General features: G+C 40.4%; 1 protein-coding gene across 3 annotated transcripts in view; it reads left to right on the top strand.

Annotated features, from left to right (window-relative positions):
* zic6 (zic family member 6) overlaps positions 1-20,571 on the top strand; it is an 85,167-nt gene that overhangs the window by 8,102 nt on the left and 56,494 nt on the right. For 2 of the 3 annotated variants that reach the window (XR_008302031.1, XR_008302033.1), the window contains exon 3: positions 11,931-11,989. The gene's annotated coding sequence lies outside the window, so the exon portion shown is untranslated. Of the gene's footprint in view, positions 1-7,205; positions 7,427-11,930; positions 11,990-20,571 lie in introns of those variants that run through there. The other variant, XR_008302032.1, reaches the window with a different exon arrangement.

The raw sequence follows: 20,571 nt of genomic DNA, 5'->3' as shown, positions 1-20,571 counted from the left end.
AGACAACTTAATATTTTTTGTTTCACATCAGTCCTTTGGAATGGGACATCTGCATGTGCACCGTGTAACCAGTCATGAATCTATTTTCTATTGAGTGAGCAATCCTCTTTCAAATGATTTCCATAGTGATCTCTGTCTATCTCCAATGAAGTGGATAAGAGATCAAATCAACTGTGGCCTGCTGCAGACCACCAGGTATCTGTGGAGATTGGGGAGATTCTGGTGGTGGTCTGTTAGTCTCTCAAGATGTCCCCTCATCTCTCGCTATCTATGCAAATATAAAATTCCAGTGGGTTGTATGCTCTTCTGGCCACAGCTTATCTTATCATCTTATCACGCTTGATGTGTGAGCTGATTCCAGTCTTCTTGACTCTCTCCCAACTTCCAACTGTCTGCTAACTCTAATCCTCTCTTTCTCCTTCTCCTCCACACACCCAGAGTGCATAAATCTACTATTGATTACATACTTTCATTATTTGTTTTGCTATGAAGATGGCTTGGTAAAGAGCTGGAACTCAAGATCTCATACTTTCAAATTAGGTCAAAAGGTTACTCTTCCCAGCCAGTCTTCATTCCACCATAGACTGTAATCTGTAGACAAGGCAGTGAATTGATTCTAGCTAGACTCCTGACCTCCTCCCCCATAGTCTCTTTGTCTCCACTGAGCCCTGCTATCCCAGCATGATTATTTCTTATCATGTATTTATTTGTTTAATCCACCCCTCCCCCAGCAGCACTCGCCTCCTCATCCCCTTGTATTAGCGTGTCTGTCTGGCAGTGAAGGACACCCTCCTTTATTCAAGATACGGCCAAACAACTGCCACCATAGCTCATACTTTAGCATTGCCACAAAACTGGTTGCTTCTCAGCCTGGGACTTCCATCCAGGAGTAAACACTGTTCCCTCCTTCCTTGTCTTTAACATTGGTACCCCAGCTGTGCAATGACTATAAATAATGGATACATTAGTATGCATGAATCTCTCCTTCTTTTTTTAGGGAAAGCATGTTGGCAGGGGGGTTGCTCTGTGAGGTTAAGATGCCTTAATTCATTATTAATCCCCTTGCCAGGCAAAGAGGGGACTATAGTTTTCAGTTATACACTATACACATCCTTATAACCAGTCTCTATACTCATTAGCTATCTTTCAACAGAGGAAGACAAGGAAGCAGTTTTTGGTGTGTTTTTGCTGTAGTGCTTCAGCCATAGACAACATAGATTTGAAACATTTAGAAAGCTGTATATTCAGTTGTAACACCCAAACTGTTGCATTAAATTTGGAGCATGTTCAGGTGGCAAAGTTTTCCTTGCCGCTCATTATTGGATGAATGTCAAAGGAATCAATAATGCCAAACCACGGAAAATAAATTACATACTACCCACTCTTGTTGTTTTATGTAACTGGACTGTATTTCTGTTTAAGTTATTTTACCTAACCTGTTTTACACACCTACGAATCTGTTTTACTATATATACTACATGGCCAAAAGTTTGTGGACACCTGACCATCACACCCATTTGTGGGTCTTCCCCAAACTGTTGCCACGAAGTTGGAAGAACAGAATTATATTCATCAACAGTACAGGATATCTCTGTATGCTGTAGCATTACACTTTCCCTTCACTGGACCTAAGGGGCCCAGACCTGTTTCAGCATGACAATGCCCCTGTGCACAAAGGGAGGTCCATGAATACATGGTTTGTTAAGATTGGAGTGGAAGAACTCGAGTGGTCTGCACAGAGCCCTGACCTCAACCCCACTGAACACCTTTGGGATGAATTGGAATGCCGACTGTGCACCAGACCTTCTCACTTGACATCAGTGCCTAACTTCACTAATGCTCTTGTGGCTAAATGACCAAATCCCCTCAGCCATATTCCAAAATCTAGTGGAAAACCTTCCCAGAAGAGTTGAGGTTATTATAATAGCAAAGGGGGACTAAATCTGGAATATGATGTTTAAAAAGCATACAGGGGCATGATGGCATGATGTAGCCTCAAATTCCTGCTCTTGGCTGACAGCAGTGGAACCTGATGTGGTCTTGTGCTGTTGTAGCCCATCCACCTCAAGGTCTGAAGTGTTGTGCATTCTGAGATGTTTTTCTGCTCACGGTGGTGGTAAAGAGCGGTTATTTGAGTTACCATAGCCTTCTTGTCAGCTCGAACCAGTTTGGACATTCTCCTCTGATCTCTCTCATCAACAATGCATTTCTGCCCACAGAACTGCTGCTCATTGGATGCTTTTTTGTTTTTTTTGCCCCACTGTGTGTGAAAATCTCAGGAGATCAGTAGTTTCTGAAATACTCAAACCAACCCATCTGGCACCATGCCATTGTCAGAGTCACTGAGATCACACTTTTTCCTATTTCTGACGTTTGATGTGAACATTAACTGAAGCTTTTGATGTGTATTTGCGTGATTTTATGCATTGCACTGCTGCCACAGGATTTGCTGATTGGATAATTGCATGAATGAACAGGGGTACAGGTGTTCCTAATAAAGTGGCTGGTGAATGTAAATAATTTTTTTTAATTAAATACAAATTTTGACATATATATTTGCCTTTTGCATTATTGCATCAGTAAAAAAGAGCATTTTTACTTTTTTCCCCCCAAAGATCTTTAGATTTAGATTTAGGATATTTTTTTCCAATTTTTTAAATGTCAGTGTAGAAAGTTATGGAAATATGTTACATAATAGACCACTTAGAGCATAATGCAGTCTATCAGGGATTACCTGCAAAAACAGAAGCAAGTGTGACAGTCAAAGTCTCCAGAAGAACTATGGCACGTTCCCCAAGATGATTAGAAAAACTCACGAGTCAGTGTTCTCATAAAACTATTTGAAGTGTACCTGAGGCTACTAATTCATTTTCAAAGTCAAAAGGTTATCACACCAAATATAGACTTTGTTTAGTTTATTACTGTTCATTACTGCTCTTTACAGTAGGTTTTTATTTAGAAAGAAGGCATCTTATACAGTATATGTGTGTATTTTTGTTTCAGTCATTCTCCAAGATTGTGTAGAATTTTTTTGATGGTCACATAAATCTTCCACAATGAATGAATGAATTGCTAAATTTGTAGAAATAAACATAAAGTAAGCACTGTTACATAGCTATGGTAACTACTTGGCATTAAGTGTAACGGTTTAGAATTTTGACCCTCAGTGCTGGAGATGACTTGTACTGGCCCTTGGGTTCCTGGTTAAATTTCATTTAAATCTAACCCAAGCACAGAGAAAAGGGGCCGGAAATCCTGGAACAAAGTTCAAGAGTTTGGCCCCCAGTGGAAGGGGGACTATTTTGACTATTAAATACCCTTGTGCTCCTCTGCTGCTATCCTTACAATTTAATGCCCCACACATCTGGGAGTATGGTTAATTTGGATTTTGTGAAGGGGAACAGGAAGTGAATCAGCATTTGGTGTACACTGACACCTTATTGACATTTGGCCTTGAATCAGATTTGGGTATTATATTTTTAACCACCCTTGTCTGTATCTAAAATCCACTTTTTATCTAGATGCACCTTCATTTAGGGCCAAAAAGCTATTTTCATATACTTATGTTTCTGATCACTGGGACAAATAAGACAGCAATTATGTGACAACACTGACATGAGTGCACACTGGTTTAAACATTAAGAAACAAGTATATTGTTGTTTTATAATGGATTCAATGCTCCAGGCAGGTTAAGACATTCTGTCTAGAAGTGTGTAGATACATATTTTTGACTCTCCTGGTTGTTTCTGTCATTATATATTTCTGAAAGGTTAATGTTTCTCTCAAACCTTTGGTTTTGTGATATATAATATCCGTGCCACTGTGCGCCCAGTGCAGAATAATTTGTTTCAGTGTGGAAGGGGTAAAGTATGATATGAGACTGCTTGTGTGTACTTAGAGGGAAAGCTCAGAGGCTCCTTAGTGTTTGTTTTTGATCCTCCTCCCCACCACTAGGGTGCACTGCATGCCACCAGGCCTCAAATTCACTCAGACCAATCACAGTGCTCCAGCTGAAAGGCACACTGCCCTCCCCCATTCTAAAATCCACAGACAGAAAGAAATCCTCAGTTCCAGATAGACATACACATCTATGTGCACACTTACTGGATATCAGCCTGATTTTGTCACATAAAATGAACATGCATAATCACATTTCCGAGTAACGCCATGATACTCATAAATATAACTGACCCAGATAGCAATGTCAAAATATAAGACGTGCATCACAGTGTGATGCATGACTTCATACCTGCATGTATTTTTGTCTCCTTTTTAAGCCCCCTTTTTCTCTGTCTCTCTGAACATATTTTGGATGCTTTGGGAAAGAGCACCATGCTGGAGAGGCAGACTCCAAAGTAAGACAACTTGAAAAGCCTGTCTGTATGTCTCTTATGCCAGCAATTAACAATAACATGTTCAAGGCCCTATTGGCTTCCTGAATTGTGTGACTGTTCACTGCCTTATCACATTTAATCTAAATGTTAACATCAACTACATTGCTACCCCCAGCATAGTCTGTTACTAAAATGTATTGAAAATGAGGATTATCTTTTTAATAAACCTATTTCATGCTCAGATGTAAGATGTTTGCTTGGGCATATTTAATTTGATGATAGAATAGAATACAGTGTGCTAGATTGGAATAGATTAGAATTGATTTTTTCTCCTTGTTCAAGTACAATGAAATTAGTGTAAGATACAGTGTGCATTTCTATTTATGTATATCATCCAGAGGAAGTAAAATAATCCACAAAAATGAAGAAAGAACAAATATCTTTCTATAAAAAAGAAAAGCAACACTCTGTCTAGTGTGTGTTATGTCTCATAAAGAGTCAGATGGGTTTGTGTCACACTACAAAGCTGGGTTGTTTTCACTGACACCAAGAGGGCTTGTGGTATGTGCTGGAAACTTGTGTTTGGGTCTCCAGCACGGGCACTGGGGGCGGCTGCTGGCACCACACTGTGCAGCTGAACTCTGCTCAACCTCTGGAGCACCACAGCCCAGGCAGGAAATTGAAATATTGTGCCACATTGGCAGACCAACGGCCATCTATCATTGCCGGCTGGCTCATGGTGATCCACCTCATAGGTTCAAAGGTAAAAGTGTCAGAGAGAGAGAGCCAGAAACGCGTAACGAAATACTGCACCTTGTAGGGGTCCTATCTGTAACTAACTCTAACACTTACCACCCACTCTGTCCATCGAAAAAGACAGCACTGCAGCAGGAATAGAGTGAAATATACATTGCTTTACTTACCCGTTATTAAAGGATCACAATTTTCCACTAATGAAGCCACACTGACCAATAATCCAGAATTATACATAAAAAGCATGTGAAAAAAACTCACATAAAAAAATTATTATTTTTTTGTTCGGTGCTGTACCATTGTGTAATACTTCACGCTTATTGGGCTGTTGTACAGAACAGAACAGAAACAAAACAAATTAAAAAAAAAAACAAAAAAAAAAAAAAACAAGCAAACAAACAAACAAACAAACAAACAACAAAAAACCCTGAAGACAGCTTGCATATCAGTATGCATGACAGTGTGCATCAACTGTGGCATAAAATATGAAAAAGTCTTCTTTTGCAGTGCTACTACATAAAGCTACCCTTTACATTCTTTCTAAAGAAAACCATGGATCCATTCATTATAGATTTGAGTCTTAGGTACTGGTCCGTCTGCCTCTTTCTGTTATGTTGTATTACGCTGTCTATAGAAAATGACATTCTTCATGCTTGATTTTTCTCATTCTATAGCAGTGGTATGGAAAATATTATTTGGTGTTTGTTCTGTTAGTGATATCTAGTGTACATTCTCTATGTGTGTGTGTGACTTGTATTTTGTGCAAGCCTTTGTTGCTAACCTCTAAACACATTTTACTGGAGTTCATTCTTGTTAACGTTGATGATTTTCCCTATACTGTGAGCAGCATTGTATGCTGACAGACTTCTCTGCCTGCACAGTTTTACGACCAGTTTTATTTTTCTTTGTGCTCTCCTAAATATTTAGGTTTACATTACTTTCTTATTTCTCAAGTTATATATTTTGTGGTGACTTATATTACATTATTGATTACTTTTCTATACAATTGTCTCTGCTAGAAGCATAGATGTAGGTGCATAGATCTTACAAGAATTGGGCAAAAAAAAAACGGTTTGTTGTATAAATTCACATAAGTGTATATGGCATTTCAACATTAAAGAGAATAATGTTGATGGTTTCAGATTTTACATTGTATGAGACTATGCAAAATGTGTGTAGTTTTGAAAAAGGCATTTAAGGCATTTAGGAGCATATAGTCACTGTTTCCTTAAATAAGCAAGTGAGGGGGAAAATGACTAGTGTTCCCAAAGACAAAATACTCTGTGCACATTTTGTGCAATTTTCAGTGCATTGATTGAAAAGAGGTGAACTTTGGTTAGTTACAAGTGTGCAATAACGTGTAAGTGAAATAAATCTGTAATATTCTTGCGTTTTCATATTTTCCCCAAAATATTCTCTAATATTGTTTGTATCTTCAGGCTTGTTTTTTTGTGGTGTGTTTTTTTTTGTCGATTTTGGTTTGCAGTTGTGCTTTGGGGTTTGCTGCTGTGTTCTTGATTTGTGTCTGTTCTCGATTTTGCTGTTCTCTTTTTGGATTTGACCTTGTGCTTTTTTTGTGCAGATCTGTAGTTATATTCTTTCTTATTTGCTGTTGGGATTTTTTTGGTTTATTTATTTGCTATGTCATGACAGTTAATTTGAAAAGTCTCCAAAAATAATGCAAGCCACCCTCTGTCAGTATTGTTTCCCTATCAACTAATGCACTATAGACATATCTTAGAGTTATTTCAAGACCATGAGCACTGGTATTACAAAACCTAGAGAATTATGTGATTAACTTGTACATGAGATGGACTGACAGTCAGAAGCTTGGTATGCGCCTTCCATTTTCACCACGTTCACGTTTTTTTCCTTTGCAATCTTTCCTAGACTTAAGATGGTGCGTCTGATGAAAGTCACTCATGTTGATTTAAAGGTAAACGCGCTTCAGGGATGCAGGCTGAATGAAGCAGGATGATGCACATCACTTTTTTTTGCACACACAGTTTTTTGACGTCCAGCATCACAGGTTTCTCTTCGCCGCGTTTTCTGTTGACCTTCTGAACTCGTGCGCCAAGGCGTTTTTTGGAGGTATTACGCGCTCATGAAGGTATTTTGGAGCTGAAGAGAGGCTATACTGCGTGTTTCCCATACAGGAAATGACATCAATGGGTCAAAAGTAAAAAAAAAAAAACATAATAACTCGTAGAACGGACAAGTGGGAGATGCCCTAAACCTGAGTGTGCAGAGCAGGATACAGGATACAGGATACGGGATGCTTTGCGGCAGTTTGCATGGATGGATGCTGAGAGGACAAACCGCGCAAACAAGCAGCCAAGTAGGAGTCAGACCCTGAGTGTTTTTTTTTTTTTTTTTTTTGCATGACTTTTCATCCACGTCAAATACGGCGTCGCAGACTTCTTCGTTTTCTCTCTGATGCCGGGTGCGCAGCAGTGTTAGCTCACATGCAAGTCGACTGGGGCTCTGGTTTGAAACGTATCCACTGTTTCACGTTGGCGGATATCAGAATGATCTGGCCGTCACCAGGATAAGAGAATGCGCCTGAGATTTCACTCTCAGCCCGGTGTCTGTCAGCAGGTGCGGCAGTCTGGAAACAATCAGGAGAGTAAAGCGGCAGGACTGCGCTGCTGACATTGTAGCGAAACGTCGTTTTTATGTGGGTTGGGTAGTGCATCGTGTCATGTTTTCTTCCCATTGCGGCTTTCTCGAGTCAAGCGTCGCTCGATAACGCGCGAAATTTACCTGCGGCGACTCGCGCAGCGGGACGCCTCTAAGCGCATCCCAGCCGGAGCTCCTGCGAGACACGAGCGCGAGCCAATCACCGAGCGCGCGCGTGTCTTTTTCATGCGCGCTGCATCACGTGTTGTTTGTTGTCGCGCGTCCGGAAGGGTAAATTTAGAGTTTACTCATCTGTGTGCAAGGAGATGCAAGACTGGCTCTGAATATATGGCATATTGCATTCCACACACACTTAGCCAGCTACATGAACTTACATTTCTGTATGAACTGACTTATGAATTCTGTATGTTTTTCAGTTTCAGACAATAGTTTCCATGCTGATCTGTGCATAAAAAGCTTTGCATGTCATAGTGGCCTGTCTAATATCTTCTGTTCTGAGAACTATCCAGTAGTTCCAGCTTTAAGAGTCCTGCACATGGCTTTAAACCTCCAGCCTGTGCTGTCTGCCTGTCCAGAGTGATAACTCTATTCCTAGTGCTGGTGAGTGTACAGCACTCGTTAATCTGTCATCATGTCACAGTATTTGTGTGTGTGTGTGTGTGTGTGTGTGTGTGGAGTACCCAGGCCAGAGCAGGGACACACTGGAGCTGTGATGGTGTGGTGCACACAGTGTAATGCAGCCAGACCTCGGGAGCCAGCAGTAATTAGCTGGGTGGGGGCATTCAGCCTGGCCATATATTCAGCATGCTGAAAGGGTGTGGGCAGGGGGTCTATTGACGGGTGACAGGTGCAGCGGCGGAAGGAGTCAGGCAATCGAAACTAGAGCTGCAGCACAGTGCAGGGCTGTGTCTGGTCCCCTGGGTCACCTCAGGGGCCCGATTGGGGGTCAAAATAGAACGCAAGTTCAAGATCCACTTCCTCTCCTGCTTTGCTCAGAGTTCATAGTGGCTGATGGTCACAGTTGCGGTCTCATTTTTGTTTAAGTTATTTCTACTTTAATGTAAAGTGCAAACAATACAAACACTCCATACTTAAGTATAGTTAACTGATCCATAAACTTTAGATAGACTCTTCAAATTTGAAAAACGCTTATTATTGTGATGCTTTTTTCCCCCTCTGCTAGGGCATTTTTGCTTCAACCAGCTAATCCAGGTTATAACCATTACAAATCCTGCTGTCTTGGTGAGTAATAGCCAGACAGGAGTCTTTCTCTGAAACCTTGCTTTTATTTAGCATTCCTCCAGGTTTATGGCCAGGTGTTTAAAATTATCCAGGATATTTATTAGAAACTTCTGAAGGAAAAAAAAAACATTTTTTTGCTTACATCTCAATTAGATGCACACAACCTAAACACATTTAGAGTACACAGGCACACACATACACACACACACACATACACACACACACACAGAACACACACTGTAACAGTGCATGGATACAGCTATTAACCACAAGGACATAAACTGCCAACCTGTCTCACTCTAATCATTAGCTTAGGTTGGTGTAGGCAATAGATGGAAGGCAGGAGAGCATTACTAAACTCTAATGATCTTGGCTTAGATGGACAAGTGGAGTGTTTGCAGAAGTAAAGGTACAAAGCTGTGGCTTTAGAGCCCTGCTCCAGGTCCTGACTGCAGGCTGTTGGGCCAGAGATGTCAAGTGAGAGGCTGGAGAATACAAAATCCCAGATAAAGCCCATAGCCCTAATAGGTATGAAGTTCTTGTAATGAGCAAAGTGATGGAGTCTTTGCGTGTGTGTGTGTGTGTGTGTGTGTGTATGTGAGAGAGAGAGAGAGAGGCTTAAAGAGAGTCTGGGCATGATTGAGATAGCTTCACTGTGACTGCTGTCCACCCTAATCCCAGATTTAGGGAGTAGAAAGACTCACGAAATTTAACAAGATGAAATCAGTAGTCAGGTTAGGCAAAAGAGCAAAACGGAACTTAGCAAAAAGCCTGCAGCCCACAAGGTCTTTTCCACATAATGGCAAAAACATCTAATTTTTTCTTATTACATGGCATGTAGCTTCACTAATGATCATAGTTTGAGGGGCTAATAAGTCAGCAATTCATCTGCCCTGGAAAAGCATTCCAGGTTTTGTGAAGGCCATTATTTCTGGTTCTTAATCACCACCTCAGCTTTTATAACCCCTGAAGCCTCAGTGTGTGGCTTGCAGAAACCACATGTGGGCATAGGCTGGGAAATGCCTTTAAAAATAATGGCCTTTACCAAATGCTTAAGGCAGTCTGCTACTAACCAAACTGTGTTGCGTCTGTACAGTAGTTTATGAGCGATTAGATATGATTAGAAAGATCATGGCAGAAACTGGGGAGCTTGTTTTTCTGCATGGTGTTGGTTTTGGAGAATAGGGTCGAGGCTCAGGAGACAGAAATCTCGTAATTGGTCATGCATGAATCTTTTCTCTTTTACTTTGAGACTTTTCATAACTAAGGGAAAGAGTGTTTAGTATCATTGCAAAATCAGCACTTGCTATAAAAATAGTCTGTAAAGCTTTATTTGACCAAATTTTATGCTTTTAGAACAACTTTCATTAACACTCATGATAATAGGAAAGGAGCAGTGCACCTCCTCTCAGCAGTGGATGAATGAGAGAGATCTTGTCCTTGGCATGGTTCATCAATCAGCTAGCACCAAGGACTTCTCCATCAGAGACCACTGGGTGTGCGGTTCAGATGATGAAGGGGAGTAATTAAGTCATTGTGATGTTTTTGTCTTATGATGGGCCTCGCTCGAAGTTTTCAATAAATCTTATTAGCATGGAGAGTGTTCATAGGAGTCTGGCTGGAGGTGTGAAGTGCTCCGCTGTTTACACTGGGCCTAACAGCTGCACACTTGGGAGAGCTCGAAAAAAAAACCAAAAAAAAAACGTCACCACCCTGTGTCGTTGTGACTGGCGTCACACCATCAGTTGATGCCATAATTCATGTGTGTCATCTGTGCATGGTGTGTTTAAATGTCAGTGTGTGCATGTAGGGTGGGGGTGGGTCTTTTTCTCCTCCTGTTTACCCACTGCCTGAAGGCCCCCTGCAGAGAGCAACAGCAATTATCACCTTGGAGGAATGTGGGACCCTCGTGTTAAATTCCCTTTGACCCCCATGGAGGAGGAGGTCAGGAGGTGCAGCTCCCCCTGGGGGACAGCATGCAGTTAGGGGTGGAGGGGGTGTGCCACGGATGGGTGCGTTCGGGAGGTTCTTCTTTTTTCTCACAGAAACTTTGAATTTGGCACAGGTTTTGAGCATGGTGCACTTACAACACAAATGGGTGTCGCTTTAATTTAATTCTCGGACACCATAAGAGCATGCCTCACACCTTAAATAAAGGTGGAGAAGGTTACCACATCCACCAGAAGAGTCACACATACATATTTACTTTTATTTCACTTTCTACTGCAATTTTGTACATTTTTAAGGACTTTAAGATCTTTGAGGTTCAAGAACGTGTCTCTCATTGAAGGAACTTACTTTTTTATGTTGTTTTTTGTCAAGCTGGTTTTAGTGAAAATATGAATCTTTGTTTCACAAAATACAAGTACACCATCAATTCATGGGCACTGGCTGATTAAACAGGGATGGACCGCTAATCTCTACATGCAGTGGCATCAATGCATGCTTTAAATTCTGCAATTTTCAATATTCTTTTTGTTTTGATGATTTATGAGAAGTCTCATAATGAAATAACAGCTAGCCCGTTTGATATGTTGTATTTCATAGAGTAACGGCTGATCTTCCCATGTTGTTTGAGCTAGATTTATTTGTATATCAACATACTATCGAACATTAATTGTTTTGTTTTATAAGCCTATTAAAACATATGGCACCTTTTACCAGATGAAAACAATGAATACTGTGTCAAGATCTCAATATTGGACAAGATTGTCTCAATATTGCACATGATCTTATTCATCCAGTAAATAATAAAAGCAAGGAAAAGGATGTTTCAAGCTTCTATTGCTTCCCTTGGCAGTTGGCAGTGGCATGGGATTTGGGTTTGATAGAGTTTATACTCTGAGGTACTTATGAATGATGGGCAGAAAGGGAGTAGCTATCTCATAAGGTTACTGAGGCTGATCATATGCTATTAGTGTCAGATGCTGAAAACTGACTTTTATGTTTTCTCTCTACAGTGGCTCAGTGATCCTGCCCACACAAGACATATATCAAGTCTGATTGAGCTCTCGGAGAGGTAAGACACTATATCGATCCATTCTATTGATGGAATGTGTTCCCCATTTTGATGGCTCTGAGTCATAAGAGTTTTTGTTATAGTTTTTTTCTTCTACAAAGGAAATTCTTGAAAACCTACTGTCACACTGATTTGTGCTGTAATTCTACTGCTTTAGAGAACTTTGCACTCTGCACAGGTAAAGGTTAAGGTTGGTGTTTAAACTTGGCTGGTATCTGTGACCTGTGACCCTCTGGTCTGTGAGTTGCGTTCTGTCCTCACCGGTTTGCGTTAAACTGTGCATTAATTCAGGCTGAAGTGAGTGCGATCATGCTTAAAATGATAATGTTTCAACAGTTCATCTCGCCATTTCCGATTAGTGCCAGGCCAAGGCCAACTTCCTGTGCACACAAGGGGTCCTTTACTCCATGATTTATTTAATAACATCAGGTCTGTTCTCAGTTGTTAGTCTTGAAACAGAATTACACACACACACACACACACACACAGACTTTGAGCCTGAACCTCTATGTTTCTTGTGTTCATGATTGTGTTTTTGCTTTCAAACCCTACTCTTGCTAAAACACAGATTAAAATGTAATCTATAGGTGTCTTGTCACATCAATCCATAATTCTTTGAGCAGTATGCTGTTAGCATTGAAAAGAGCACATCATTCTATTTGAAACAGAAAAAAGAAATACTGATGAACATGTTTTCGGTATGCTTGCATCCATCTAAGAAAATTTATATGGGAAAAATCATTCCTACTCATTAACTCATTGTCAATTGGTGCAAGAAATGTTAATTATATTGCATTGAATGAAAACATTTAACTAACACGGTGAATGTTGTTTATATGCAACCTTACACTTATACTGAGATGACAGATTTTCAGTTTTTGCAAGTGGACCACCTTCTTTGGACCAGCTAGATAAAGATGAAAATCATGTGTTTCATCTGCGATGTGCTGTTAATTTACACCTTGTAGAAAAAATGTTTAGATGTATTTATAACATATAAGAATAGAAGAGTCTCAGTGGAACACAATGACATCCTCGATTCCCAGAATGTCTTGAATAGCATGGTGACCAGACATTAAACTGATATGAAATATTAAACATTTTGTTCTGACATTCTTAGTATTAATTGAAGTGTCACTTCTCAAGTGCTCCTCACTTCACGTAGAAAATATCATATGGGACAGACAGCAGAATTATGTAATTGAGATGCCTCTCTCTCTCTCTCTCTCTCTCTCTCTCTCTCTCTCTCTCTGAGATGCCTATTACAATGTAATTTGTAAGAATTTGCATGTGCCACATTATATGAAAAGTTATGGTTGTTGTTAGGACAAGGGTTGGAGTTAACATGCATAGCATTTCTTACAAATTAATTTATATGAAATCCAAGGAAATTGTTCTCATTAATTAAAATACCTTCAAACACACACACACACACACACACACAGAGCACACTGTGGTGCTCCACATGCTCACAGACTCATGCACTAGATTCACACAGCCTGCAGGGAAAACACCGCCAAAAAGAGAGAGAAGGAGAAGAGAGAGAGATAGAGCGAGAGGGTGGGTAGAGAGGATTTCTGAATGAATGATAGAGTGGCTGCAGCTTACTCTCAATTCTGTGCATTAGTTTTAGGGAAGCTAGCTTCCCATAGTAGCAGGCTGAAGTTTTCCTTTGCCACTCTCTGGCTTATACAGAATGCATCTGCTTGAATGCTCCAGCACCACACAGCCTCAGTCTTTGTTTTTATCTTAAAGGAAACCTTCTGCAAATTTGGACTCGATGAAGCGTTTCCATGTATGTTGAAGAAAGTGCAAACTGCACAGGCCTCTCTCATCTTTGTCCAACAACTCCCCAAATTCATACCTTTGTGTAGAGTTCATGAAGCATCTTGAAGGATTGAAAAGTGGCTGGTGATTATTCTGAAGTTGAGATTTTGATTGGTCAAAAACAATCTTTAAACCTTAGCTTTTAGTTAGCTTTGGAATTATTAAATTCTATCACAAAATGTTTGTCTATTTTTCTTCCCAAAAGCAGTGAGGAGATTATACAAGAACAGACCATGCTTGTTTGCATTTTAATTGTTACCTGAATTTTTTATTTCTCTTTTATTTTGATCATATGCACAAAACAAATGTTCACCGCTTCAACTTAGGTTACAAATAATTGCCAGTTTCAGTGTTATTCCAGGCCAGTCCTCCTGATTTTTAGGCTTCATCTCAAATGAACTGAGCCTGCCAGACACTGGGACATCAGCCTTAGAGATGCGACAGAGATCAAGTCAATTAAGGCGAAGCAAACAAACACATGCCCAGGAAGAAAGACACAAAGAGTCTGAGGAGAGAGGAGGGTACTGAGAGTCTAAATCAGTTAGGGGCCTAGGCTTTGTGGACTCCCTGTCTCTAGGGGCTGGTTGGGTAATTATTGACGACGGTGCACGTGTGGGAGTAGGTGAATGTAGCCCTTGCATGGGTGTCCAGCACACACTGTTTGCATTCTCGTTGCTCCCCGTCAATGGGCGGCCTTGGACCATGGGGAACACCCTTAACACTGAGTCCAACCCCCTCACAATCAGAGTGCATCCTGTCTCCACTCCTCCCCTCAGTCCCTGTCTTCCTCATCTTCTCCCTGAGGAGAATGGGAGCAGGCTGAGAAGGCGGTAAAGACCCATCTTTGACATGTTTGATGGGGGCCCTGCTGGACAAAGCCCTCTTTGCTGCTCGTCCATGTGGAAAATGGCGGTGGTGGAAAAGGGGGGACAATTAGCGGGATCTGCTAATCATGCAGGCAGCACTCGTGTAATTGACATGAAAATTTTGTTTAATCTAACATGTCGATAGGCAATATGACAATGGACTGGAAATGAAAAAAAGCAAGGCCTTAAGGCCAAGAGCTTGACAGATTATTATTACTGAAGGACATCCTTTGTTAGCTTGTGTCTGTGTGTCTGTCTTTGTAGAGTTAGCCAGAGTGAGAGCAGACGTGGAAGGATTAAATGCTCTTATCGCCATAATACTGCTGGGCAAATCTCTTGGCCTTCTTCTTTGTATCTGATTTGATGTTTTCTTGTTTTTTTGTTTGTTGTTTATTGGAGAAGAAAGTAAAATGATTTCATTATTGTGATGCTTGTGATCTGAATGGTTTGGAAAGTAAAACAAAATAAGAAAAAGGATGTGGCACAATAAATCCTAAACATGTGAAATGAAATATAGGAAAGATATGGGGATAAATAAGTCTTTAGAAGTAGCAAAATTATAATGTACCACTAAAAAGACAGCATTTCAATTCTTTGTTGAATAGGTTGTGCAGTGAAGGCTTTATAAATGCAAACAATTATAATATACTCTTCTCCCATTAGCAGTTCAAAAGCATGAAAGGCCTTGAAAAATATGATCAAAGATTTATACACAGCATACCTCATCTCAAGTTTGGGTAGTTGGTTCTTTCAAAAGGACTATCACACACCCTAATTTTTAAAATTTATTTTCCTTTTTGTGCATCATGTCTGCAAAATTACATTCTACAGCTCAGTCACATATCACTGAAAGGTAGCACACATAGCTTAAAATGTACTCACTATGGAAAACACTAACATATTTCCTGCCTATCCATGGATTTATGTACTCAATGCACAATGGTCATGGGCTGACATGATTTTACTCTGTCTTCAGTCTTTGGAAGAGCTGGCACTAGACCAATGGAGTCTGAAGCTCAGCTGGAGCTCTCACAGAATCCAGGATTATAACTAGACGAGAGGTAGACCTAACCACTCCAATATGTATTAGTGTCTGTTTAACTGAGTAGGTGTTTGGGTGTTTGTGTTTCAGGGAAGACGAGTCCTACAAGACATTATTCTGTAACTGAACTCTTGTTAGCACTGGCCTATATGGTGTAACTTTACAAGGAGTTGGAAGGTGAAATGTGAATTTATTTTAACCAAAATAGTTCCGGTTTATGGACAGCATGATTGTGCAACGGGTAGCATTGACACCTCACAACTCCAGGGTTCCCAGTTTGATCCTAAGCTCAGAATACTGTTACTCTGTGGAGTTTGGTATGTTCTCCTCATGTCTGCATCGGTTTCCTCTGGGTTATTCAGTTTCATCCCAGATCCCAAAAACATGCTGATAGGTGAATTGGCTTCCGAGGATAGACTCCGGATACGCTGTGACCCTGACCAAGATAAAGTGGTTACTGAAGATGACATGGTTCAAATAGATTTATAGTCAGCTCTGCTACAGTGTGCCACTGCTTTCAAATAGTGGTGTAGGTCTAGTGTGGCTAAGGATGACATGGATGGGGCATAAACTGCTCAAGTTTAAATAGTGTGTATATGTGTACGAAGTTCAGATGTGTAAGACTTCTTAATTCTTCCATGGACAATAGCAAAAAAAAATGCCATGGTCATGATTTCCCCATACAATCATTGAATATTTAATCTGCTTTGTTCAGACAGAAAATTAAATATTGATGGCAATTCATTCTCTGGGAGTCCTTACATCAGCTCTAGCTCCAGTCGAATCAGCTGTACCTGGGTTTCTATTTTTTTGTAATCTAATTTCTCATAATTTATCTGGGCCACTGAGTTCCATCCTGATACTCTGCAGCTTAAATGCCTTTTGCATATACGCTACTGCTGTTTGATGCAGGAGAAGGAATCTGCCTCACTTAAATCCCAATCAGTCCTCATCAATTAAAATACTACCACAGGGGATGTTCATGCATAAGCTTAAGCAGCCAGTGGGAGCTGAGCCAAGACCAGCCTGTTGAGGAAGAGCACAGGAGGAAGGGGTTTACTGCAGTGTAAGCTCACTACCCACTGCCTCCCCACCCAAAAAAATTGCCCTCTGCTTACCCCAGCGGAGGGTCCGCTCCTGCTCCGCCACTCTGCCCTGACAACTGACTGCTTGAACGAGTGCACCAAAATAGGTGCCTTGCCAGTCTCCATGACAGGCTGCGCATAATCAGCGTCAGTAGTGTGTAATTATGGCTGTCAGGCTCATCCGCTGTAATTGATGCGAATGTGAGCGGACTTGGCGGCCAGGGCGGCCCCGCCAGCACACATGGCAGCACCACTGGCACCACACTGAAAAAGCTGGTGAGGAAAAAAACATTACCTGTCTGGTGGCTCAGTAGTAGTGCGTTGTTAAACTCTGCCACCCGACTTGGCGACACTGGCACACTCTACTACACAGAACAGTGTCCCCTTCATCTACATCAGCTTTTCTCTCAATTTTTCTCCTGGCTCTGGATTCTCAGGATTAGTTTGATGTTGCCTGGGCAAATTCGCAGATGGCAAAGTGGGTGGTAGGCATGATGAAAAATTATGTCAAAGCCATAGCTGCTTAGGTGTCTCCGTGGCGAGGTGGTCTGTCTGTGGGGTGCATTTAGCTTATCGCTACTGGCTTTTTTATGCGCTTCAATTCCTGGCTTCCTGGAGAACATGCAGCGCAGCTTCGGAAAGAAATAATTACTTAACTTCAGGGGTGCTATTTAACTTGACGTTTTTATGCTAGTGCATACAAGAGGGAGAGGGGCAAATGAAGGGGCAAACGCTTGGCATTTAAGAGCTTACCCAGAGGCTGTGAACAAATGGCTTGGGTATCTACTGTGTGTTGTGGTCTCAGGTGTTTTCCCTCTCCTCAACTGCTCTACTGCTGATTTGAGGAAGTCCCAATATTGTATATTTTAGTGAAGATTATGCATGAAATGAAACCATTGCAAGAATATGCACTGATGTGATATTAGATGAATACGGGAAACCTTATGAATAAACTCTACAATGATTGTGCTCAAGTGTGTGCTCCTGAGTGTGTGATCATAGTAGCAAAATCCCTGTATTTGTCTGTTTAGCTGTCAGCCATTTTATCAGCTCCTGCTGAAACTGGTCATTTGCTGCGACATCAGGGCTCCCATTTGCTAACATGTTTCACATTTACATTTTTGTAGTAGGACCAAAAAATTGCGATGGGGACAATACTTCATCTGTCGAAAATGCCGACTGCCATTGGCCGTGTTATGCAGCCTTTGATATTTTGTTAGAATATAGCACTATTTTGAAGAAGCCTTTGCCAATAAGCATAGCAGCACATCTTTATTTTAGGTACACTATATTTACTATATGGTGCCTACTATACATTCATACTGTTGTTGTACCTGTTGTTCTCTTAACATGAAGGCCTTTAGAAATAATAATGATGCTGTTGATGAAGGTGTTTCATTGTATTATATTGAATTGCACTTAATCACATACACTACACCTCATCCCCACTGACAGTGGTGTACAGTGGTGGCTGTTGGTTTATTTGCTGCATGGATCTCCCAGAGTAGCATATCCTAATAACAACCATAGGAAAAGGTGGTAACCCTTGTGGTAACTGATTGGGGAAGAGTAGGTGAGATTGATGGCTGAGCCTCTTCACCCCATCGGTCCCCTCTCACACCCATATGCTCAGCCTGCCAGAAACAGACTGTGGAGAATCTCATCAGACATTCAAATTGACCGCAATTTCCCCCACTTTTTAAGGAGGGGCTATCACAGGGGTTTATGTATTGAGATGATATTGTTTGTTAAAAATGCTTGTTGCTTTTTTTTTTTTTTTTTTTTTTTTTTTTTACAGAATGTTAGTTTATGAACGTAATTGTTGATACAAATGCAGTGCTGATTGGTTGCCTAAAGTTCAGTAACTTGGTTCTATAGCAAAAAAAGTAATTCCTTTCTGTTGAAGTGTTTTTTATTCTATTACTTAAATATATATTTACATCGTCAAGTGAAGTAAAGTGGCTTTATTATCATTTTGACCATATACAGCTAGTTAGTACACAGTGAAATGAAAGTTCCTCCAGGACTATGGTGCTACATAAAACAACGCAGAACTACAAGAGACTACATATTTCTACATAAAGTGCATGTGCAAATGTGTGCAAACGGCACAAGACAGTAGTATAACTACTAAAACAGTACAATAACTAAGACAGTACAATAGGCACAGGAAGAGACAGTTCTAGTATGAAAGTGTCAGATATAACAGTAGTGCAAAAGTATAACAATATAATAAATTGCTGTGAATGTAAACGTAACATACTATGACATAATATTCGGTAGATAAGCTTATACTATACATGGACATAGCAGTTATTGGTGTAGCATCCAGGTAGAGAGTATAGCAATGATAAGAAATTCTATACAAAATTATATACACATGATTCTCCTTTGCATATCACATTTTCCTTAAAAAATCTAATTTGTTCTCTATAACCACTTTTTGTCTCTTGACACCTTGCTTGGCAGGAAGCAAGGGTTGTCAATTGGATTAGTGTTAATTAAATGTATATGTGCACACACAGGTAGAATCAACAACGCGAGGTGTCATTTTGTACGTGTCTGAGTGCCATCGCCATTAGCATGCAGTCTGTCACTTATGTTCCGAGGCCAGAGCCGTGCTAGCAGTGCTGCAGCAACACAAGGTGAAGTGTGAAACTTTTGAGAGCGCAAAGCTAATCATTGTGCAATTATATCAACCAAAAGGGAGCCATTAGCTAAGTGCTAACTGCTGATGGTGGATGCTTTTGCCGTGGGTGAGGATGGGATGGCTGAGGCTGTTGACAGTGCTTGAATAGGTCTCTGAGGCCCTGTGATTTGGACGATCAGCTTCACTGTTTTACTGGCATTCATTAGCAGCATCATTTAATATACTGAAATGACATAATCATAGCCAGATGTTATTAAACATGTCACAACAGCCTTTGAAAAATCGCCCCGGCTTGTCTTGCAGAAGTGGGGCACTCGGTGAACAGATGTCTTGTATATTCTGTGTACTTTGGGCATAAAGCACATTTAGAGAAAGTCTAATCTGGGTATGATTCATTCATGGCAATGAATTTGAAAGTGTAAGATTTGTTTGAGGATATATAAGGATATATTATATTTAGAAATATTTGTGTGTGTGAGGGTGGAGGGTGGTGTGGGTTTATGTTTTTATTTCATGGTGGGTACCAAATGTCCCCTTAAGGATAGGAATATCTGACAGTTTTAAATTTGTGGGAACATTTGGCAGGACCTCACAAAGACAAATGCTATTATATACAAAAACTTCAGCTTTTATTTAAAAAAGTAAAAGATCCAAAAGGTTACCTTTTGGTTACTGAGGTTAAGGTTAAGTTTAATGTGTAGGCATAGCATTAATTAGCTAACAATGGCAAAAAAAAAAAAAAGGTTTTGAACAAAATTGTTTTTTAATACCTATAACATATATTAACACCGCTATTAAAAAAAAAATACAGTTATATTCCACCAAACATTTTTGAACAATGATAAATTTTTTCTTTTCTTTATAACCTTGCCTAGGCTTTAGGTGAATAAGGAGCCAAATGCAATGGTAGCAACACCCAGTCTCTGTAAAGAGGATGGTTTAATTGCTAGCTTCCTGGGAGTAGCGATGCTGCATCTATTTATTTATTAGGTCGGCCTTTCCACACCCAGGTTTTTTTTTTGTTGACTAATTGAGTGACCTGACTGATTCTGTAGTAATGTGCCAGGGTTAGGGTCAGAGCCTGGGAATCACGTGACACAGGTTCTGTGACC

This window comes from Pangasianodon hypophthalmus, chromosome 7 (assembly GCF_027358585.1).
Source record: "Pangasianodon hypophthalmus isolate fPanHyp1 chromosome 7, fPanHyp1.pri, whole genome shotgun sequence".
NCBI classification, from domain to species: Eukaryota; Metazoa; Chordata; class Actinopteri; order Siluriformes; family Pangasiidae; genus Pangasianodon; species Pangasianodon hypophthalmus.
This window is presented reverse-complemented; position numbering and strand designations above follow the sequence as displayed.